The sequence below is a fragment of the Ambystoma mexicanum genome, chromosome 2p, assembly GCF_040938575.1.
Source record: "Ambystoma mexicanum isolate Mex_15411 chromosome 2p, UKY_AmexF1_1, whole genome shotgun sequence".
Taxonomy (NCBI): domain Eukaryota; kingdom Metazoa; phylum Chordata; class Amphibia; order Caudata; family Ambystomatidae; genus Ambystoma; species Ambystoma mexicanum.
Window position 1 is genome coordinate 1,071,299,437 of NC_090923.1, and position 25,369 is coordinate 1,071,324,805.

Genomic DNA, 25,369 nt, shown 5'->3' on the forward strand with positions numbered 1-25,369 from the left:
CTGGAGCCAACCCAGTTTCGAAGCCAAGGATTTAAGGGTCACCTTTAGCAATCTGTAGAAAGGGAGGCCGGGCAGGACACAGTACCTTAAAGAGAAAGGATGCTCCTGCGGGGGCAGTTGTTCCTGGCAGTGGTTGAGGTTTGTGGTTCCGACCAGGTGAAGAGGAGCTCTCGTCGAGGCGGAAACGTGAAGTAGTTGCACTGCACAGGGATGAAACCAGCCGCGGAGTTCCTGATTAAAAGGTGCGGTCCTTTTATTCGCGGTCAGAAGTGGTGAGCTTGGCTATCCGGCCGCCGGGGTGCTTGGCACGGGCGATTCGACCAAGGGCCGTCTTTGGAAGGCGAAAAGGGTGAACTGGTTGGTCCCACCAGCTCAGAGGTAGAAGACTCGTCCAGCAGAAGATAGTCTCTTGTCGTCGGGGAAAGTGGTGAGGTAGCTGCAGCAGGGCTTTACCGGTGGTGCCGTCGTGGCAGATGGCTCAGCTTCATCCCTCTTCGGATTCTTAGGTCCTGTGGCGACTTCTGAAGTTCCAGTCCCAAAGGTATGGAGTCTATGTTTGGGGGTCACTGTGACACCCCTCTGGTACTGCACTGAGGGTGCTGTGTACCACACATGCAGGAAAACAGATGATACCCTATGGAGTAAAAAGGAACCCCATAGCCCATAAGCACATAACAAGTCAAAAACATACCTCAAATTATGCCTAAGAGTAGGAGTAAAAGAGTCTCACTCTCAGCAGGGGAAAACAACAAACTCCAAAAATCCAGCAAAGCTGATGGGGGGACTCACTAGGTTTGGGAAATTAGCCTTATAAGAGAATTCTCTCTAACAAGCCTCCTAGAGTAAATGTAGATTTTCCTAATCATCATCTGACCTAAGCGGATGATATATGGCACAGTAGGCCATTTACCTTGCTCTAGAGGGGCACCCACTAAACATTGGGTAACCTCACTTGCTAAGTGGAAATATTATCTGAAAACATTTTACAAATATCGACATGATCTTTTGCGCTTCCAACAAGTGAGGGGCATACTGCTTTAGTATAGGGAATTATCCATATGTAGAATGGGAACAGTACACGTCATATGCATGTGGAAGAATCAGACTTCCCATCCAGACTCTAATTGTTAGACTAAATTACATGGGACAGCACACAGTAACTGTAGATTGATTTTGCATCAGTTGACTAAGGTTGGCGCCTTTGGATACTACACTAGATATCCCAATTAAATCTGGTACAGTATATCAGAGGAATAAAACACACAGGGACTGAAGATTGGTATTTTTCAGTGCTGCTGGATAGCAATAACATCATCACGTTATGACGTAGGTGAACATGACGCTACAGTGATATGATGCAGTACTATAAATAATTGCCATTTTGTTTAGTCACGTTTCTCGCGGCCAGACACACTAGAATGTTGCTGTTCCAGGTAAGAACAACCTTTGGACAGTGAATGCTTGAAGTTCCAAGTAGCAACATGTTTTGAATGAGAGACATGTCTTGACAGATATGGGTTTAATACACACAACTCTGTTTACAGGCTGAGCTATAATTGAACTCCACCCAAGAGACTAAGGTGATCCACACAAGCTGTACCCACAATACTATGGGGCAAGATCACTATCACTACTGTAAGATCACTATACTATAGTGAGAGATTGTATTATTATATCGAAATATTGAAAATACTCGAATTGAAGGAAGGCTCCTATAGCTACTAAGTTACATCTTCATCTACAGATGCAACATATGAGGATATCAACCTCTTTTGAAAGTCGGGAACTATTGATCGTCTTTACTTGGCACGGATTAAGCGATTGATGTGGAGCACCACACACAGCTAATGATTTCCATCAGCTAGGGATCTCTGAATCCCTCTTTACCTCGATCTCCATTTGAGATTTCCAATAGGGGATAGGACACAACGGGATTATTGGCTTTTTTATCAAGGTTGATGAGCTTTTTTACATATCGTTTTTTATCTTTTTTATTTAAATTTTTTTTTTTTTTTTTTTTTTTTAGGAATATCTCCTTCCTAGAGCATGGGAGTCAGATAGAATAAGTAACTTTGAAATGGCATATCAACGATGAAACTCTTGAAGGATTCTACATCCAGGTGATTATTGGTTACTGACGTAAGAATCATGACAGAATATCATAAATGTATTGTAATACTAAAATTGGATTATTAGTTATGAATTGTAGATAAACTAAAGATACAGACTTGGGTAAACAACTCCTGAAGAAGGGGGATCCATCACCCGAAACACGTAGAGTGAAATACATAAGGATCGGCTTATATATGACTATATGATCATCAACTTGACCATATGTGAACATTGACGAGAATCCATTGTATAAAATGGTTTACCTGTGATCAATTCAGACTGAAGTACAGTAAGAGTGGTTGAATGAAACTAAGGTTTGGTTGTTTGAAAACTTGATTTGATGTGCAAACCTAGAACTGACTATGGGTCATTGAACATATTATACACTTGTGGAAAACAAATTGAAACTCACATGATTTCATATAACTGAAGTAAAGTTACCTGTTTTAACATAAATTGGGTCAGATTACATAATTGAATACACTTTATCAACTATTGAAAAATTGGTTGTTTATACAATATTAATTGGGTGTGCAGGGGACGGGAGAGTTCCACAGGATTGTGGACATCTGTTGCTTATCCACTCTCGCAGAGTTCCGGCACTACTCCAATGCTCATGACACTCAGATCATCGTCTGGCTTAACTTGGCCCAGCCGGACTCAGCGTCTCAGTTTAGGGGCTTCTTGGCAACAGTGGGTTGCCGGATGAGCGACAACTGGCTTAAGCTGAATGGAGACACGACTGAGGTACTGTACTCAAGGAACTTAGTAACTTACCATGAAGAGTCACAAAGTATTCTTCAGATTGGATAGATTGGAACAAAAGGGGGGCAGGAAGGATCTCTGGATTCCTCCCTGGTAAGCTTCCCACACCCAGCTGAGAGAGGTTACTCTCTCCCTCTCTACCCTCCCCCCGCTTTTACAAAGCCCAGTTATTGGCCTTGTCAAAGCATGCTTTGTGGGATAGTATGCATACATGTCTGTGGAGCAGCATGTGTGTCGGAATGTGGGGGCGTGGCTAACTAGCCATGGAATAAGTCGTGGGTCCCGAGAGCTCCCGTCGATCCTTAATGATCCGAGGGTGCACAGATGGAAAAAATGGTGCAGGCGAAGGCATAACCAACCCATAGTTGTGGGAACACAAGCGGCACTTTATGAGCAGATGCGGAAGCTGTACCGAGGTGTCTAACAGCAGATATTGAGGAAAAGAAATGCTGCGAGGGGCCATGGTAAACTGATCAAGATGACAGCCGCGCTTGAACAAAGGAAAGCGCTGACGAGTTGCAGAGGAACACTACAAGGATTGTAGCGAATGCGCCGAGGGAGGCAACTACGGCTGGCAGTGGGCACTATACAGAGCAGAGAGTCCAGGTATGCCTCGCTTACTGGTCCGGTGCATGTGAGAGTCGAAAAATGGTACCGGAGGCACAACGGGCAGCATACTGAGAACAGAATGTATGGACTAGACAATTAACAATTCGGTTACTCAGGGGGCGGTTGCTACCAGCGGTTCACTGCCCCCGGGAAGATGGAGCCCATTGGTGTGACCGGACTGCCTTCACACAAGCACAACGAAGGAAGCAAACAAATGAAGGTAGCGGGTTCGGGGTCCCGACACAAAGAGGAGGAGCAGCAGGAACAAGCGGCACAAACAACCGTGTAGAATCGAGAGCTGCGAGTGAAGGGTCAGCTGGCAAAGTCTGGGAAAATGCAGAGGCTGTTGGGCTTGTAAAACCGGAGAAAGTAAAGCCGTGACACCCGCAGTTTGAAACAGCCGGATCTAGTAAGGGATCCTGCTCCGTTGTGAGAGAGCTCTATACACGGAAGAGCAGCCCACGCTCCCGCAAATGGATATAAAGTATGCTTCGCTGAGATAGAGATACAAGTATCCAGAGAAGCGTACAGCAATACGGCGAGGAGAAGCGACCGTTACCCAAGGTGGGAGAAATGGACGAGGCTACAACTCGGGGAGTGCTGCAGAGCAAGGGCGCTCTATATTCCCACAACACCGGCCAAACAACCGATGTGCTAAGAAGCACTTGGAAAACAGAACGATAGGAAACTGTAAGAGCACTAAATGGAAAGAGGAATATGGCGCAGAGCGATCACCTAAGGTCATAAGGGACAGTACAAGTGATAGAGCACTGGCAACAGGATAAAACTATTATACTCACAGATGGCAGTATAGAGGCAATACTCTACAGCGGGGCTTCCACCGAACAAGCAGTGGAGGGCAGAACTGTACAGACCAGGAACGGAAGCCAACGCTGTAGAGGTAGCCTGGGAAGAACAACTGAATGAAGGTTCAGAGCAGGAGCAGCAGTCCTACCTGTAGACACATGTGTGAGTTGTGCCCAAGATCAACCAGCCGACGCAGAATTGTGAGATGAGCGCCAAGTAAGAGCCCATAAAGAGTCAGGCTGGTACCTAACGGAGAGAGGAGCAACATACGCCCACCTGAAGGGGGATAGGGCAGTAAAGACACCAGGACTCGGAGCTAGCACGACCCAGCAAAGAGGCCCAGAGAACAGAGTCACGACTCGGCGCCAACACAAGGCCCTGGACCGCAGGCCAAGAACTGGCGCGCACTGTAGAGACACGCCTAGAATCAAACAGAGAATCGGGTGTGGAAGATAACCCCACTGTTGATATCCTACGAGCAGTTAAGTATCTTCACCTGTGCATAGCCCTGTGATCCAGCCTCGGACTTTGCGGGAGTGGAAATCAGCCCCGCAATAACACTTAAAACCAGAGACAATATGCAAACCAACAGACCCACAGGTCGGGCCCCAATACAGGGGAACCGAAAATTCGGATGGCACTACAATGGCATCTAAGCTACCCAAGAGTAAAGGGAAACAGCTGACGATGGAAGAGTATACGAAAACACCACTGCCAGTGGACAACCCCAGACACAAGGAGAAAAACCTGCCAATTGTCATGATTCCTGCCCCTCATTGCCCCAGCCCTCGAAGATGACGGGCTGGCGCCAGGCCACGATCATCTACATGGCCCTTAAGGGCCTCTCCATGCCTCCAAAGACCCACTTGGAGTCAGACCTGGCGCTTGTGGCACCAGACTTGCTCACTCCCATAGGATAACATTGGGGATTGGACTTGTAGTGCATTGATGGGGACAAGATGGATGCCCCCACATATTTCGGTTCCCAGAACTGCATGTGTGGTCTAGTATTTTGGGTGTGGTTCAGCCCAGAGGTACCTGGGATACCCAGAGACTATTTAAGCCACACCCAGGCTGAGAAACAGGCTTTGCTTTTTCTGCCCCTGCAGCGTGACGCTCGCTGTGTTCGGATTGGTCTCCAGTAGGCCTGCATCTTTCTTCTGCGCTCAGCTCCTCCAAGAACACCGTTAGGAACAGCCTTACCTTGCGGCGCTTCTGCCCATCAGTCATCGCTCCTTCTGTTCTGCGGGCATCTTCGGCGGTGTCATTCCCATCCCGGCACGCCGCTTCCTAAGGAAAAGGGGAAAAGAACAGAAAAAAGGCATTAGTAAGCATTCTGCAAATCTTTGCTTATTTTTAAATACTGTACGAGCTTCAAACGCTTACCTGAATTCCAGCCAGTCTGGGGGAACTCTGTCTCTGGAACTTCTCATCCATCTGCAAGAGGGAAAAGACACTCCAGGTTAGTGTGGAAACATCTAGAGGTGCCGCATACCGCGCTTACCCACCGCTTTTGTGCTTCATAACCGGCATCCACGCTGAAAACGTGGCACCTAAAAGACACAGAAAACGAACTCAGTTCAATGCAAATACGAAAGGGGTGCATCGCGCGCTCACACCTTCAGCGCTACTCATCTCAGCAGCACGCTGCCATCCCCGGACGCCGGCTATCATCTACGAAAGGAAAGGAACGAAGTGGAGAACTTTTCAAAAGACTCATACTTACCTGTTGGACTCTTGCCAGTGAAGTAACTAAGCAGCAACGAGCCCTCCTCAATCAACGCGCCCCTGCGCTGAAGGCAGGACGGAGAGCACACTATCCAAGAAAACAAGGTGAGCTGTGGATCAAAGGGAAGGATTGGACCCCGGGGAAGAAGGGGTTCAAGCACACAGACAATAGGCAGTTAAACTCTACCAATCCTGTGTTTCAAGCCCAGTCTCCAGTCGAATAGCCTCCAGGGAAGGGTTTGAGGTCGTAATAGGTCAGAACAGGCTGAGTGACGTCCCCATGGATACCAGGTGAGAGTTACACCAATGGATTCTACACCAGGGCGCAATGACCAGCAGATCCAGACGCAATCGCAGACCTAAAAGCCGCATGGGAAACCAAACTGGAGGCAGCCATGGCAGAACTAAAGACATCATTGGACCTAAAAATTGGAGCAGTGCAGGAAGACGTCTACCTGCGGAGACAAGATGTCAAGAAGATATCAGAGCGCACTGGCGAAACAGTGACCTTGAACGTGGTGGCCTGCACCACACACGCATCGGAAATCCACATACTTAAGCAACAAGTGTCCAATCTAGAAAACAGGGCGGAGGAAGCAGAAGGACGGGCCCGAAGGAACAACATTCGGATTGTCGGGCTCCTGGAAGGAGAAGGACAGAACTCAACGGACTACATTGAGACCATGCTGCTACATGAAATCGGAGGCGGGACGCTCACGCAAGGGTTCGCAGTGGAAAGAGCGCATAGAGCCCTCACTAGAAAACCCCCACCAGGAACGCCCCCCTCCCCCACCCTCCGAGACCGATAATTGCCAAAATCCTAAACTACCAAGACCGGGAGATTGGAATTCTTCCGGAATGGGGGTACGATACATGGAGCATCCGTGTCAATAGCAGCGTACCCGGATTACACACTCCTAGTGCAGAGGTGGCTGAACTATGGAATGATGAAGAGGAGGCTGAGAGAAGCAGGCTTCAGGTACATGCTGATGTACCCTGCAAAACTCCAAGTGCTCCATGGGAAAAGAGCACTGTTTTTTTGAAACCCCGGAAAATGTGTTAGAATGGCTGGATGCACAAAATTGTTAGTCGGGGAGCGACAAACAAGCAGAGGATTGAACACAGAAGTGCAGAGGTGGATCCCACGACTGAGGTGCCGTATAATCTAAGACACTGTGACTTGAATATAGGTTAGAACAATGTTAAGGTTACAATAGTCTGGGGATACGAAGAATATTAAGATGTGAATAGGACACGATGCATAATTACGGAAGGCACAGCGGACCTAACCCCATAACCCCATAGATAGTTTTGATAGGTGTCATGATGCCTACCCCCAGGCATCCGGACCAAGCCCATCAGCCCCGGGAGCAGGCATCTAGACATTTAGTAAAACCTCAGCAGCCCCGGCTAGGGGCTATCTGGGTTCAGTCCTGGTGCCTTAGGCGCCAGGGTCATAGTAGGAATCAGTCCTGGCGCCTAAGGCGCCAGGCTCATAGTCATTACTCACCTCAGGCAGACCATGCTCCAAATGACTCCAATCCAACATGAAGCCTGAAAGGGACTATTTTTTTACAGGGACTATTTTTAACTCTGGTGTGGTTCTAGGGACTTCTTACCTGGGACTACTTTTGAGGCTATTTAAACCACGCTCGACCAGCAACACACGCTTCGTGTTATTCTGCATCCAGCAGCGTAACGCTCAATGTGCCTGCAGCCTGCATCCAGTCTTCTGCCACGCCCGCCTCGAATCCGGAGCTCCTAAAACAAAGAGGAAAGAAAGGGACAAGGTTAGAAAACAAACTTTTTTTTTTGGGGGGGTGGGGGGGGGTTAAAAATTAAATAAATATTTGTGGATGAAAGGGAATCTTTTTTTTTTTTTTTTTTTTTTTTTAAAAGGGGGGTTTGGGGCGTAACCCCCCCCCCCCCAAAAAAAAAGAATTCCGATTTAAAAAAACGGCGATGAAAAGTCCCGCGGCAAAATAACTTGGAACCTTGCCGGAATCCCTTAGAGAAGCGATCATCATCCCACTGCTCAAACCCAACAAACCAGGCACAGACTGCGGGTCGTATAGACCGTTGTCTATGCTGAATCAGGACAGCAAAATACTCACGGCTGTGTTGGCAAATAGGATGAAGAGAGTATTGGTAGATTGATACACCTCGACCAGACCGGATATGTTCTGCATAGAAGCATATCCAACAACCTTAGAAGGCTACACCACGTCATAGAACAAACTGAAGGGGCCTCAGGCGAGTTATCTATAGTGTCACTAGAGGCAGTAAAGGCCTTCGACTCGGTCAAATGGCCGTGGCTGTTGGCAACCCTCAAAGAATATGGGATGGGACCAGGGTACCTGAAATGGGTGAAATTACAATATAGCTCACCATTAGCTAGAGTCAGAACAGAGCAGTTATTCAGAGAGATGGCAGCTCAGTAGGGGCACTAGACAGGGATGCCCCTGGTCCCCGATGTTGTACATTCTAGCATTAGAATCTCTAGCGATATATCTGAAACAACAATATGAGGAAGTGGGGATTTACACAAGAGGGGGACCGCACCTAATATCGCTGTACGCAGACGATATGCTACTATATCTGAGGTACCCGGAAGAAAATTTACAATACATCCTTGAAGTATTGGAGCAATTTGCATTGCTCTCGGGTATCGCAGTCAACCCTAAAAAGTCCTGTATATTCCCCCTAGGACGGTACATAGGGGTCCCGCACGACAAGCTACGGTAACTACCAACACCCTGGGTGACGGACACCTTTAGATACCTGGGAATTGACATCTTCTACACAACAGAGGCAGAACACGCATATAACACCGAAAAAGCGCTGGCAAATGTTGCAAATAGTATGTAGTTCTGGACTAAACTCCCCCTAGCCACGATGGGGAGAGGGGCACTACTGAAGATGGTTGTATTACCCAGATTATTGCACTTCTTTGGAAACATACCATATATAATACTGAGGCGTTTCTTTGTCAAACTCCAAGGTATATGCAGAGATTTTCTATTGGCTAACACAAGGAACAGGATAGCCCTATGGAAATTACAAAATACATATGATAAAGGGGGCATTAAGCTACCCAACTTTGAGATTTATTACCCGGCCAGCCAACTACGATACGTGGCCGAATAGCTAGCCGAAGACTCTACACCAGAGTCCAGATTGTTGGGACGCGACTGCCCCGTACTAGAATGGATCTGGATTCCTAAACGTGAGATGGGGAAGAGCTCAGGTATGCTGGAACTAGGATGGCAAGTATGGCGCAAAATGTGCCAGACCATAAAAAAATCCAACCCCATACAAGTGCCATTAGTGACACTAACCGGAGGAGACGCCCAGCTAAGAAAGACGATCCGTAAACACTGGGAACCGGTGGGGATTGTAACGACGGGTGATATATGGCAAGAGGGAACGATAAAGGGATTTAATGCGCTAGTGGACGAAACGGGTTTACATCTGGGCAACACATAACTTACACCAGACTAGTGCGTAGAGTGAAGGAGACATGGTCGGAAATAATGCTAGACGAGCAACCAGATACCATCGAAAAACTGTATGATATCGCGGAAGGGGGGCACAAGGTTTCCTGAATTTATGAACTACTGATGTCAAGAATGGGAAGTGACACAGCTGAGACGGGAATGGGAGGACGACGCCAGGGAACCAATGACTGATGGGCTATGGGAGCGAGTACAAGGGTATCACAAAAGTGTCTAGAAATGCGAGCCTACAACAAACACAACTGTATATAACCCACAGAGCATACATAACCCCCCCCCCCGGGAGAACTTCTCGATTTAAAGGTGCGGAACGACAAACATGTCCCAAATGTGGGGAGGGGAATGCCGGGCTGATGCACATGTTTTGGGCATGCCCCGAAATAAGAAGGTTCTGGGGAGAAGTGGCCCAAAGATTTAACAAGAGAGATATCAATCTAAATGTAGACTCGATATGGGCATGCATGATGGGAGGGTTCCCCAGGTCACTTCAATTGAAACATGTCAGCAAACTCAAAGACTTGGCCTATATATTGGCCAAGCGTAGGATAGCCATGGGATGGAAAGCACCTAACAGACCCAAGGTGGAGGTTTGGTGGACTGACCTCCGTAAATGGTTCGAAGCTGAAACAGTCGTATGGAGTGAGCCGGCTAACAGAGGGGGAGAGGAAGAAGCGGAAACCCTAACAGCATGGAAACATCTAGTGGCTACACTCTGGGGTCCTATCCAAGGGGGCCCAAGTAATGAATCTTCTGAGGACACAGAGCAAGGGGATGGAGCGGGGTAGGCTTGTTGGAGGGTGGGATAAGGGAAGCAGTAGACACTAAATAAATGCCCACCATTATGCAAGATAAGACAAAGTACTGTTGGGGTTGTTGGTTTATTGTTGATTGATTGTTTAAAAATCAATAAAAATTGTTTTAAAAAAAAATGTGCGTCGGAATGCTGGTTGGTGCATGTGTATGCAGTGGTGTGTGTAGAAGTAGCATATGTGGATAATTGCTCATCGGTGCTTCTTGTGGGATCCGTTGGAGGGAATGACTGGTGATTAGGTCTGCTAATGACTTGCCGGCTTCTCCATTAATTAAATCCTTCTTGCTTAAGTCTCCAACCTCATCTTTATATCGGGTTTTTTTATTTTGAGAATCTTAGTAGGAGCAGTGCAATTAGCCATTTAGATTAGATGGCGTTCTCAGTTCAAATGCCAAGTAGGGGGGACTTGCGATTTGGAGACTTTGTGGGTGAAGTACTCCCTCATACAATGGAATGTGATGTAGTCTCCTTGTTAAGGTGGCATGTTTTTATTTTATTTTCCGTCAAGAGTATTTGCAGGTTGTCCAAATCACCTGAAAATCCTGTTGGTATTTATTGATTAGTTGGGCCAGTGGGTGCATGTAATGTAAATGTTGAACAATAGATGGGCAGTGGAGATAGTGCAGGACCCTTGTGCAGAACCCTTGTGTATGTGATGGATAATCTTGTACAAGGGTTTTGTCCATGTTTCCTTCGCTTTTGATTGCAGAAGAAAGACTGCGCCCATTCATGAGTGGTGCGAAGACACTGACGAATTGCAGGTATTTGCCAGTTCTGCCCAAGGGGGAGCATTCCCCACCCCCCGGTTCCGTGAAGCTAGGAAGGTGAGCACACTGCGCAAAACCCTCCCTAGATGTTGAGGCAAGTGGGACCTCACCGGGAGAGACTCCCCCTTTAGAGACACGGACGCTCTTGTGAGGAACTCCCTACACCAACAAATTTAATTGCATACTTGGGAGTACCTGGTACTCCCAAGCCTTGTCTTGGGCTGAAGGCAAAGCAAGAATAAACCCAGTGGCACGAGAAAAGGAACATGTCTCTTTAATGTGAGACGCAAATATAACGGTGCAGAGGAGGGAGGAAACTGATACACAGGGGAAGCCCCCTAACGACATTATGCTGGCAGGAGGTGGATGTGAGAAACTTGAAGGTGTCTCACCCACTAGTCGCCGGGGATCTGTCATCCAGGTGGCCAGGACACGGCCATCACTTTTGGATCCAGTTCCTGTGGGGGACGCGTGCAGGAGGATCACCTGGGTGAGGGGTCTTGAGAGTGGGACACTGGATGATGAGACACAGTATCCCCTTCCCTGTAACACCTTTACCCCATCCTACCAGGTAGGATACTTGGGAAGCTCAACCCCCCACACCTTTCCCGACACAAACACTTTCTCACGGACAGCTCACTATGAGAGAAAAGGGACAAACACCTGGGCCGTATACCTGACCTATCCCAATACAAGGGTCAGGCAATTACTGACCATTACACACACCTGACTTCCATTACACTTCCCCACACAGATAACAGGCTGAGCATGAGAGCACACTCTGAGCAAGGCAAAGCACACAAGGAAGCAGCAGTTCCAAGATGGCAGTTTAACAAGATGAGAAAGACTGCAAAAGAGAAGGGGATCCAAGGAGGGAAGTGCCCTTAGCCTTTTGGACGAGGAACCATTACTCTCACACACCCTCGAGAATAGAAAGCGTAAGACCAGGAAACAAGGCTGAAGAATCCTGCATTGTGTGTTGGATGTACCCTGGGCTCTCCCACCTAGATAGTCAAGGCGTGGAGAATCGCTTGCCGCCGTGGTGCTGTTCTTGACTCCTACAACAAAGCAGTGCCGGTGAAATAAACACAGCCAGTGAATTGGGGAGAACGATACCAGACCGGTCTGTGTTGAAGCCAAGGTTGCAAGTGGCAACATTGTATGGTGAATGCTGAAACGAACAGTGTATGAAACGCATGTGATAACCAACGCGAGTAAAAAGTGAACAACAGATGAGTGATTGAACTTTGAAACCGAGATGCAATGCCCTTGACAGAGTGGTCCGGCACCACCTGGGTGCTCATTCGAAAGTCTCTGTAGGGTATCGAACTGAGAGTTAAGAAAGGTGAAAGATTGGCAAAAGAATGGTACATCGAAGTGGTCCTCCGACGGGTCAAGCAAAATCCTGTGCACAATCGAAAGTCTTCGATGTTGATACTGGCAAGCAAGTTGATGACAAAATAGTCGGTCCGAGCCCAGCAGAGGGAGATCAATTGAAAACTTGTGGGATAAAGCATGTTTGTGTTAAAGTGAATTAAAGCGGGTCAGAGCCTGGCGGAGAGGGACTGATTGAACATTGTTTTAAAATGGATCTGAGCCCAGCTGAGGGGGATCCGGGGTGAATCACCTGAGAAATTGGATATGTGAAAATCTGACGAGCATTGGATTAAAGGGGATCTGAGCCCGGCTGGGGGGATCCCGAGGTGGATAGTGAATAACCTGAGAAATCGAGTACGAAGGAAAAAAGAAATTATATTTTTTCAATTTGGTTAGTCGAGAAAAATCAACTTTTCAAATATTTTCTTAAAATTATAACATCATACAATAGATCACATTATATGAAAAAAAAATATGCCAATTTTGATGGCAAAATGACATGTAAAATATACAGCATCCAGTTCAATGATAATAAAAATAAAGATAAAAATTGAATAGGAATGGAAGTAAATTACATTACATTTAGACATTTGTTTAGTAATTTCAACAATGCAATTGAAAAGAACTTAGTTTGTTGCATCAGGCCCTCTGAAAGAAGAGACTTTGAAAGGCAAAGATACTTGGGCACAGATGGCCCTAATGCTAATGTTTGAACTGTACCCTTGTGTTAGAGAAGCCAATGACTGTGCTAAGCTCGAGTGTACTGCCTTGTCCTGTGCTGAAAACGTGGGGAAGGGAGGCCAACGGCCTGAACATTCTCACATATAATTTCTTGAACACTTTGTTCTTTTATGTAACATTGTTTCCCACACTATTTGTATTTAGAGGTAAGGATTGCCAATAGGTTTATTAGTATAGGCCCCTTTTATTTTGACAAAACATCACTAGGACTGTGTTATTATTATTTGATGGTGGCGACGTGCTCTCATCTAGATGTTTTTCAAACCCATTTTGAAGTTCAATTATCACCCTTGAACTGTGGTCACTTGTCTGTTTTACTGTTGATGCCATGCTTTCCTTACATGGAGCACAAGATAGTCGCAGAGCCCACAAATTGTGGCTAGAGAGAGAGCACAAGGACAAGATGCCGGAGAACCAGTGTGTGCAGATGAACAGTCTCTGGTCGACTGAAAGAAGCAAGCAACCCGGTGGTGGCGTGACCACGAGCTGGACGTGGTGGGCAGGACGCCCCAAGAAAAACAGATACTGCCCGTGAAGGAAGCTAGGCTTGCTTCCAAACAGCAACACCAGTGCGGAGCAGAGCAGGAGTCCAACGACCCTATAAAAAAAGAGAGAGAGAGAGAGAAAAAAAAACTAACTAGTTATTGAGAGCGGGATGAGACTTATTATATGAAGCTGTCACCTCTTCTCAGTACAAAGGACCGGTTGTCAAGTACACAACAAAGTCAAGTAAGAAGTGAAAAGCCTAGAAGAGAAGGGCTGAGTTCACATAAGTGTTGTATGACCAATAAGATACTCAACCCAGAGGTGAAAACCCTAGAGGTGCTTAATCAATACAGCAGGGATAGAACCAGTCAGATCAGAGACATTCTAAAACTGAGGACTGATGATGATAGAAGCTTAGAAAGAGGCAGTCGAGAATCCTGATCAAGTATTCCCGTGGGGGTCAGGGGGAATCCTGGGAAGAAACTACAAACCATCTGAGTATTAAAGGTTATCTTAAAAGACGTTATAACAAGGAGACCGCTGAAAGCACAAGAAATAAGTGTTCTTGCGGAGTTAAGAGTTGGTCAAAGAGACTTTCTGTTCTGCCATGAGGGCAAATAATTCAAGGCGATGTTGAATTAACTGAAGGAGAGATTAGGCGAAGGCAAATCATTCCCTTGGTCTATGTTTGGTCCGGAAGGCTTGATCCGCAGGAACTGCTGAACCCCACAGACCCCCAAGAGCATTCCAGTTCCAGATGACTGATAACCACTAAATCTGAAACACGTCTGAGAGAAAGGGTAGGTGGATAAAATAAAAAAACACATCTTAACTTTTCAGTTTTGTGAAAATATGCAGGGATAAGAAAATGGACCAGTTGAAAACGTACATTTCACTAACTCCCAATAGCTCCCAAAGAGCACCGTATTACCCATTCTCCTCTCTAGAAAGCGCAGAGGATCTTTTAATTCAACTCAAGTTGACTTGACCACTTTGGATTTGATTTTGTAATTTTCTCTAAAACAATTGTTCGGCAAAAGTATTTCTTTCCTTGACAGTTCTCCGAAGAAAATCGCTGAGTCCAGTGAGCTTCTTCTGAAGGTATTTCTAACAAACTTTCCCTAACTATTTTACATTGAGTTGATCTGCTGCAGAAGTTTCAATAATGTCTTTTCATTTCCACACACACTTTCATATCTTTTGGGAATGAATTAAACTCTTTAGCAGATCTGTAGTACATTTCTTTCACTAGGAGTTATTGCAGTCACTGCCTTAAAGGCTAACTTATTTGAAGTTCACGGAAGTGTGGTGAGGACTCTTGTGCACTCTGGACTCACTGCCTAAATACATTGCAGACTACTAGGAGGCTGTAAGGCGGAGGAGAAGGTCAGCACCTACCTTCGAGGCGAAACTCAACGTCTTGCAAGGACTGCAGCTACCAAAATCCTTTGCGTGCACTAGCCCCGCCTCTAGAACTCCCAGCATCCATTATATACTCGGGTGCACGCGCATTTCGCACGCGCATTCAAAGTGCTTGGAAGTGTGGTGTTAGGCCGTGTGGGTGAGTAAACTATTGTTCGACCTAAATAGTTAGTAATTTGAGTAAAGTATTGTTAACGTAGTGGTTAAATAGAGCCTTAAGTCTGCAGTACGAGCTGTTCTGCCACTATTTGTTTTCCTCTTCAGTTGCAATAATGGCAAGCGGCCTACGAAGTGTGGGATGTGCGGAGCTGGTGTTGCCGCTTAACAATACTACTGAAATTAATCTTGCGATCTGTGCCATGGTTCTATGTGTGACAATCGTTCTAATGACAATCTGAGTGTAAATCAGCCTGTCCGCTTTGCTGCAACTACCTTTATCAGTGATGAGGAGTTAGCAGAGGGGACCTTAAATATTCAGTCCTCCCACACTGCCCAAGTGCACCACTTCACAAATGGCTCTATTGCCTCCAGGTTTAATATGCAGGAAATATTGGACATGGATCAAGAGGTTTGCTCTGATGCGGCGGAAAGTGCTCCTGCTCAGTCGCACACATCCTGCTCTTTAAATGCCTCTGATGCGAATGGTGATTTCTCAAATGATATCTCAAACATTGGCCCGGGAGTAATGGCCGAATTGGATAGACGTGTTTATCAATCGGCCTATTAACTCCTTTAATCCCACGTTCGCGTGGTAATGAAGAGTTTAGTTGCACTCCTGACAAAATTATACATGCCAATAAATATACTAATGCTGCTAATACAGCCAAGGCGGTGACTAAGCCATTAGGGAATGATCTAACTGCTCCCAATAACGAGAGCATGATTAATGATGATATTCCAGGGCAGCCTTATGTATGCCCTTGTAATTTTCATCCACACCAGACTCGCAGGGTCCCTATACTTTCCCTGTAATTATCTGTATTTTGGACCTATTAGATAACGGTCATGATGTTACTCATCTGGAGATACGTGACATCAAATATTCTATCAATGATATCCTTACCAAGCTTAATCGCTTGGAAGGTTTCATAATGGCAAGAGAGTCATGTTTCAAATTTGGAAAGGAAGCATGAAAGGAACGAGATCTAACCGAATTCCGCGCTTCTTCTGATAAAATTAAAATCATCCATGAGAAGGGTACACAATGCCCTGATGCCTGTGCATTAGCTATAAGTGAAGCGATGAATGAAGTCCTGCACAACAAGTTGGATCCTAGTAATTCTCTGGTTCCAGTTCATTTACTAGCAGAAATGGCGGATGACATCAAGGCTTTGAATACCACCATAGCCGAACTGAGATTCAATGTCTGTCAGGTCAACCCGGATCCAACGACTCACTCCCTACAGCAGAGGGAGGAGCTCTTGGACAGCCCCTCTGCGCATACGAACATCATAGATCAACAATTAAAGGTGGAGTGCTCAGTGGAGCCCATAAATGAGAAACCTGGTTTTCTGTTGCGGCGTACTAAAAAGTTACAGCTGCGTGCAGTCAAACAGGCAGACAAGAGAAGAAAAATTGCTGATGAACACGTTAAAAAAAAAAAGAAATGTTGGAAGGAAAAGGTAAAGTTATCAAATGTAATAACAAAGATACATCTATCATTAATCTAGAGGATGACATAATAGATCTTAATTAACTGAAGAAAGTCAATCTCCCCTCTGCAGTAATGTAACAAACAAACTATCTGTTGGTCTTGTCCACAATCCGTTGGACATTAAGAAGGGAACAGTTGCATTGCCTCCTAAAGTCGATTCTCATATAGTCCTCTTGGCAAATCCGGATCTAAATGGATCAATAACAGGCACTACCCTCTGATCTAATGGTAGAATTGGAAACAAATCAAAAAATGCTAGTTAATTATTTTCCAATCGAAGGTAGGAAGCGTGCACAGAAAAATGTACTACCCTTTATGGAAGGCAATACTACTGTTGATTGTGATAGTGGGAATACCCAAACAATTGGTGTTACCGATGGGCAGGATCACCAAAGCCGTCTGTATTCAGAGGTTTGTTGCAATTTTAATACGTAGAACACAGCTGGGGTACGGCTTGCCACAACTATCCCGGTAACAATGACTGACTTTGGGAAGTTCAGGGAGCTAATGGCACTTTATGTAGTCACTCAGCTCGCACATATTGGTACATCTGACCTTCCCGCTACAAGCAGCTCACAGGTCTCTTATATTGCGCTAGAACATCAAAATAAAATGAATTCCGCAATATCCAACATGGTGTGGGGGTCATGGTACGTCTATTCAACGACACATCTCCCCTTCCAAGATGGAGAATGAGCCTTTTCTGCCATCTGGTTCCTTAAAAGATCAATCACACGGCCATATTCTGTGCAATCTCAAAAAAGCATTAGAAGATGGATTGATAGCATCAGAAGCACTAATGACGCTAGCAAACCCGATGGAGGCTTTAAGCCACCTCACTGATGCACAAAATATAGCCAAGGGAGGCCCAATGTGTACTATAAGTAATATCAGTGAAAGAGGACCGTCAACGGTGAGGGGTAATGTGTCTATCAGTAGGAATGAGAAAACTACTGCTACACAAGCAGATGCTTTAACTGTGCAGACTTTAATAGCCACCAAACCTGTGGATGTATCTGTGGAGCATCAGATTGCAGAGCAGTCTCAAAGGAGTGGAATTAATATGATCGGTCTCGAAGGGAGGCCTGATATTTTGGGAAAGGCAAGACTTAATCGTAGTTATTTATTGAATTTCTTGCATTCCATCTCTAAGAATATTGACTACAAAAGACCTTGATAGGATTTCACTACCACTTCAAAATAATTACAGAATGATTTGCTACCAACATACTGCTAATATTCTGAAATGTATATGGTCCTATCGGTCAGAATGGCTGGAGCTAGGATTCACTTTACATACCTTTAACGATGAGGAAATTGCCTCTGAATTCTTGCAGTACCAGCCAATTAGCCACGGTCTTGCAGAGGGATCGTCTATTGGAGAGTTTGGAGGTTCATCGGATGACAAATTATGTATCTCGCAATTACTATCCATTGCCGGTAAGAACAAGTAGTTGTCATGGGTAGAGCCTTTATTGAGAACAATTTTCACTTCTAAATTAGGCAAGAGTACGACCTAGCATCAGAAGACCCCGAAATTGGTTATTCTTTCATGGAGTTTATGTGGTTATTTAAACCTATGAAGGTGGTTTTCTTCACTTTCCCCTCATGAAATTCTGAATGTAATCCTATTTCAGGAAACGATGAAATCTGATGCTTTGGTGTTACAGGGTTTTAGAACCTGTTGCTCACAGGCCATTAAGCCTCGGGAAGGACGTCCTTCGGGTGGCCTAGCTATTGCCATCAATAATATGAAATGTCAAACTAGGCTTATGTACACAAGTGAGCATTTATTGGTGGTAGCAGTAAATTTTAAGGGAAGAGCAACTAAACCCTTACTATTCATTAGCCTTTATTGGAATCCCGTGAAATATGCCATTGATGAAATGTTCGATGATATTGATCTCTGTTTAGAAAATGCACATCTTAACAACCCCAATTTTGAAATCCTAATTGGAGGTGATTTTAATTCAACATGTCTAATGAGAATAGATGAGGCAGACAGAATGAAAAAAGATGGTAATATGAGGACTAAACTCTGAGGCAAAATATGGATGTCATACTTTCAAGATTGGGCAATATCTTATGTCAGTTTTACGGAATTGTCACCTAAATTCAAATGGAACCGTGGATTGGTATGTTCCATGATAGATTATTTCTGTGTCTCACTCGCTTGAAGAAATAGTTGATCCTGTGATTGTTCAAGAAATTAAATATAGTGACCATGCTCCTATTCAGCTGTCTATAGACATTTCCTATTCTGAACTTGTCAGTTAGTTGTTGCATCTATTAGAAATAGACAGTTTGCCCATCTCTCTTAGGTGTAATCGTATATTATGCCAACAACTTGCTTCTTTTGTTTCTCTAGATTTAAATAAGAGAGGAATATTGTATTCCCCTCTTTTGTTCATCTCAGCAATTGGATAAGATTGTTTCCAACTCTGTGTCTACAGCTTTGTTCTATCTCTGTGCGAAACAGAAACTGTGCCAAGTATTCGCTAAACACTCTTTTGATTTATAACTTAAAAATATTAAAAAGTAGAAAGAATAGGAATGAGAATGCTAAAAAGCGATCAATTAAGCAATTTACACTTTTCTTTTGTAAAAACGTATTCAAACCTATAAGAATAACGTAAGAGGCATTCCAATATTGGGGCATAATAAAGTAAATTTTGCTATGATCAGATCTATCTGCCAACATGATACTTGTGCTATTTGGTCAGCAATTAAGAATTCGGATTCTGGAAGAAGTGATGTTTCCAAGTACATTATTCCAGCTGAAGTTAAAGTACCAGCTTCCAGATCGATTTACTGATATTACTTATGAGTTAACACATATCCCTGCTATTCAATCAAGTGGTCCACGCAAGACATTGAATGGGTAATTGGTAGGATGTGCCATTCCAGGGCCGCCGTTCCAGATGGCATTCCACCGTGTGTCTATAAGGTAGACCCAATTTTTTTGGGCAAAGAGACTTCAAATTAAATTTGATTGAATTTTTGTGACCACTTCCCTCTATTGTAGTTCCTATATATACAAAGGGGGACCCAGCTAGCCCAGAGAATTATCGTCCGATTTCTATAACTGATGCTGCTGCTAAAGTCTTTTCGATCCTTATTCTTTATGACCTAGAAAAATACATTGCGACACACAAAGTTTATTCCAAATCTCAAACAGGTTTTCAAAGAGGGATGAGTACCACGTTAAAGGCAACAATTATGGCCCATATTTTAGCCGGCACTAAAACTAAAGGATCTAGCCCAATTTATGTGGCCTTTATCGACATGTCCGCGGCATTTGATACCCTGATAAGAAATTTGTTGTGGAACCAGATGATTAATCTGGGGATCCCAGCAGGCTTGATGTATTGGATTGCAAAGCTCCATACAAATACTTCTTATAAGATCAGAATTACGCAGGAGGGTGCTTTAACTGACTCTGTAATGTTGTATCTGGGATTAAAGAAGGGTTGCAATCTGGCAGCAACATTATTTAATCTGTATTTAAGTGACCTGGATAAATATTGGAAGTACTCGAATACGTTTGCTGTCAGGTTGCATACTCTGCGCCTGCACTGGCTAGCATTTGCAGATGATGTCATTTTACTAGACCTTACTCCCTCAGGCCTTCAGAGGAAGTTGCAGTTATTTGGAAAATGTGTGTTCCTTCATAATCTCAGACCAAATTCCACAAAGACTACTACTATGGTGTTTGATGCAGGCAAGAAACTAAAGCACTACAGATGGGAGATTAATGGAGAAGTTCTATCGCAATCAGTTGAAATCATTTACTTTGGTTATCTTGTGAGTAACGCATCGTCTATTAAACTCTGGAATCGTCTTCACATGAAATCAAGACCATTGTTAAGTCAAATGAAGGTAATTCTTTCTATATTCTACAAATTCTCTTTGGTCCTGTTGCTGGAATTTATGACATTGAAAGTAGAATCGGTACTCATTTATGCACTTGATCTGTGTTTGTTTAATCTAAACACACAACTTAACATTTTGCAGGGGCGCTTACTAAAATCTGCATTTAACCTTTCCTTATCTATCCCTAATTGCATAATTCGACATGAGTTGGGGTTAATTTCATTGTCATGCAGATGGGAGTGGCGAGCTTTGTCCAATTATGTTAAGGTTTTGGATCCTCCCAATAATTATATATATCAAGATTTATTTCAAATGACATTAGGAGGTGGTTCTTGTTCCTTCATGCAATACCATGGGAGGATGGAGGAATTACTTAAAGAAATTGGAGTTTTGCCAAATGACTTATGCTTGCGACCTGCTTATGTGAAAAAAAGCTATATGAAAGAGATTGGAGGCTGACAATAGAGGGTCTGAACAGTTACAGCACCTACAAAGAATATGCTAAGCACACCCGAAAAAAGGGATGGTTGCTGTTCGTATTTAGCCATGTTTCCTTGTAATGTGACTCGTATGTATTTTATGCGTTTTAAACTGAATCATTTTTATACACGAGAAAGGGTTAAATATTGGCGAACTGAAAAATGCAAAGACCATGACGTGACTTGTAGATTTGAAAATTGTGTTGAACCTAAAGAAACTCACAAGCATTAGTACTTGAATGCTCGTATTTCAGATTATCGAGCACTAACTTGCTTATGAAATACATTGATATTGCATTTGAATACTGCCTAGATTCCCTGTGGAAAAGGATGATGCTAGGAAAACACAAAGCATTGATTTTTGCGTTGGTACAATTACTAAAGATAATAGAAGCAGAATTATTGAATAAGCAAGAAGCAATCCTTTTGCAAAAGTAACGAGGCTGATTATCTGGTATCATGGGTCCAGTAGTAGGGAACCTTTTCTTTCTTTTATATATATAAGATTGTAAAATGTGTAATGATTATGATTTCTTTTTCTTAATTGCTTTAATCAATTCTTAGTAGATTTTATCTGTAAATATTAAATGTGGCTTTTTTTAGATATAAATGTGTATATGTCCAATCAAGGCATTTCACATATAATAAGTGATCTTATGCATTCACCATCTTATGATTGTGAAAGCTGTTGTTTTAAACTGAATTTCTGAATTTTGTTTTGCTTTGTTGACTTTATGCTTTATTTGTTTATCTTGTTGATATAGATACTGTATTTTATATATTTACCTGTCTTATTATGAGTAACATTTTTTGTAAAGGTTTTTTTTAAACAATTAACAATAATAAAAAAAAAGGTTAACTTAACTTCTAGATGTTGTGCCGTAGTTCGTCTCACTCAGTAACGCGAGACGCTGCTCTCCTCTACTTGGTAATGTTCTCTGTAGCCCAGGTTAGAAGCATGCACGACTCCCTTTAGCATGGGCAATTGAATCTAGGGCCGAACACTTCTCCCAGATATGCGCATTAGAAGATCACTTTGAAGAGTTGATGGATTTGCTTTCTGGAGTCAAGCAGTTATTTTTACAAACATTCAGCGCAACTTAATAATAGGAACGCTACCTCCTGATAGTACGCACAGTTTAATTCTTTGTACAGGGATTAATACCTTGACACTGGGCATGCATGCTTGTGACCAGAGTCTTCAATTTCTCGTTGCTCTGTATCGAGAAACACTACTTTCAAACGCATGTTGTGAGAAACCTGAAGGTGTCTCAGCCGCCAGTCCCCAGGGATCTGTCATCCAAGTGGCCAGGACATGGCCATCGCTTGTGGATACAGTTCCTCCCGCACTGGTCCACCCCCAGGATCACCTGGATGAGGGGTCTTTGGGGAGTAAAGTGGGGCACCGGATGTTGAGACGTGGTATTCCCTTCCCGGTAAAACCTTTTCCCCATCCTACCAGGCAGGATACCTAGGACCTCGACCCCCCCCCCCCCTTTCCCAACACAAACACTTTCTCATAGACCGTTCACTATGAGCGACACCGGACTAACACCAGAGCTGTTTACCTGACATGTCCCAATACAATGGTCAGGCAAGGTCAGGCAATTACCAATCATTACAAACACCTGACTTCCATCACGCTTCCCCACACGGATAAAAGGCGGAGCACGAAAGCACACTTTGAGCGAGGAAAAGCACAATAGGAAACAGCAGTTCCCAGATGGCTGTTTAATACAAGGAGAATGACGGCAAGACTAGAGAGGGTTGCAAGGAGGGAAGTGCCCTTGACCTTTAAAGACTGTTACTTTCACGAACCTTTAAAGTAAGACGCCTAAAACCGGGAACTAAAGCTGAAAAAGACTACACTGTGCATAGAAGGAAACCGGGGCTCTCCTCCTTCAATAACCGAGGCAGGGAGGAGCGATTGCCGCCGTGGTACTGTCCTTGGCTCCTGCAACAAAGCAGCGCCAGTAAAGACAGCAGAGCTGGTGAGTCGGAGAGACTGATACCAAACCAGCTTGTGTTTGAACCAAGGTTGCAAGCAGCAACTTTGTATGAAGAAATCCAAAGAGGAAAGTGTGTGAAACGCATGTGATGGGGGACGCAAATCTAATTGGAAACCAAACGAGTGAATGAACTTTGGGGAAGCCAAGCTAGATTTTATATACAGTGTGGTCGGGGCGCCATGTGGGTGCTCATTCGAAGGTCTCCGTTAGGTATCCAACTGAATGGCGACTGTATTGTAAAACAGACGTTTGTATCGAAGTGGTCCTGCAACGGATCAAGCTAAACCCTGTGCACATTCGAAGGTCTTCGCTAAACCAAGGTGAGCTACAATTGATCCGAGCCCAGCTGAGGGAGACTAGTTGGAAAAGGGAACGGATCAGAGTCCGGCTTGGGTGAATCCGCAGTAACAATCGTAAAATAACAGGGATCTGAGCCCAGAAGAGGGGGATCCAGGTTGAAGCACCCAAGTTGAACACTTATAACAGAACTGTGTATCTTATTGTTTTGTGCATCAGGCCCTCTGAATCAAGAGACTTTGATGAGAAAAGGTAATTGGGCACAGAAGGCCCTGTTACTGCAAATAGAACTGTATCCTCGTGCCGAAGAAGCCAGAGTGTGTGCTTTGCTCGAGTGAACCACCTTGCCATGTGATGAAAACATGGGGAAGGGATGCCAACGGCCCCAACATCCTGACATTATTTATTTTTTTAACACTTTATTTTCCGGCTGACATGTACATTACAAAAAAACAGAAATTGCATGGCACTGAGCTATACCGACAATATACAAACAGGCGTTTACACCAGACACTTAATCCGCTTTGTCGGTTTGATCAAAGGGGACACGTTACTCCGGAGTGCCAGCTGGTTGGCGCTCCTGCTCGGGTATCTCCTGAGGTGTGCCCAAATGTCTTAAGGCGGTTGGTAGGCGTGCTTAGTCTCACAAAGCCATCGTATGTCTCAACCAGGTCTCGCATCATATGTTTGGCCACTATTGTCGCCACTGAGAATAGCCCACGGGTCCTGATCGAGGCATTGCCTATTTCCCCCAGGAGGTATTTCAGCAGTGTAGCCGGGATTAGGACCTCAAGGATCTCGCTGATCTTGGATGCTACCTCCTCCCAGAACCCCCTTATGGGGGGGACATTCCCAGTACATGTGGAAGGGGTTGGGCTCTGGGAGGCTGCATTTGGGGCACATATTGTTTGGAAGGGTCAAATTTGGCGATTTTGCCTGGGGTGATGTGTAGGTGGTTTAGCATTTTGTATTGGATCAACCTCAGGTTGGCATTTAGTGATATGGACTTGGTGTAGTGACAATATCTGACTGACCCATTGTGTGTCCTCCATTGCCATTTCAAGGTCTCTCTCCCATTTGGTTTTCATGTTGCTCTGGGAGGGGTTGTGGGACTGAATTGTTTTGTAGATCTTGGAGATAGTGCTGTTAAAAAAGTCCTGCGCCATTATATCTGACATGAATGGGTGGGGAGTTGGCTCCCGGGCGAACGATGGCCAGTTGTTATAATGCTGCCTTCAGGTGATGGTATTGAAGGGTTATTGTGAGCACCTTACCGGTTATGGTTTGAACTTTAGCCAATTTTAGGAATTCCCCCGTTTGGGAACAGTTCACCCAAATTCATGTCTTTCCCTGGGTCCCATTTCTTTTGCAACGTGGTGTTGTGTAAGGGGGTGAGCTCTGGATGTTGCCACAACGGAGTATGGTCCCAATAGGAGTGTGTGCAGCCTATTCTGCAGAATAATGCTGCCCAGGCTTCTGTGTTTCTCAGTGAATATACAGGCACGTATATCTACGGGTGCCATCGTTCGTTTCTCCACTTGCACGTGGGGATACGCCTCTGTGTCATGGAACCAGTACTTGGCATAGTTTGCCTGTGTAGCATAAAAATAAAGGGTGAAATCAGGTGCTGACAACCCACTATTGTCCACGTTTTCACTTAATGTGGCCCAGCTCTGTCTGCCTGCACCCCGCCGCACACAAAACCTGATGCCAATTGTTGCAGATTATCAAAAGGTTTTGCCTGGCCAAATGGGGATGTTACTAAATAGAGTAGCTTGGGGACAACCACCATTTTCGGGAGGGCAATCTGGCCATACATTGAAATGGGGAGTCTACTCCATATCGCTAGTTTGGTTTCTAGTTGTGCGATTTAAGGGAGCGTAGTTGGCGTTATATAGCGTGTCTCTATCAGTGGGC

At 44.6% G+C, this 25,369-nt stretch overlaps 1 protein-coding gene across 6 annotated transcripts in view; it reads left to right on the plus strand.

Annotated features, from left to right (window-relative positions):
* Positions 1 to 25,369, plus strand: part of MUS81 (MUS81 structure-specific endonuclease subunit) — a 1,262,762-nt gene that overhangs the window by 137,883 nt on the left and 1,099,510 nt on the right. For 4 of the 6 annotated variants that reach the window (XM_069645006.1, XM_069645008.1, XM_069645010.1 and 1 more), the window contains exon 2: positions 2,027 to 2,120. The exons of the other annotated variants lie outside the window; for them this stretch is intronic. The gene's annotated coding sequence lies outside the window, so the exon portion shown is untranslated. The remainder of the gene's footprint in view (positions 1 to 2,026; positions 2,121 to 25,369) is intronic. 6 annotated transcript variants of the gene reach the window in all.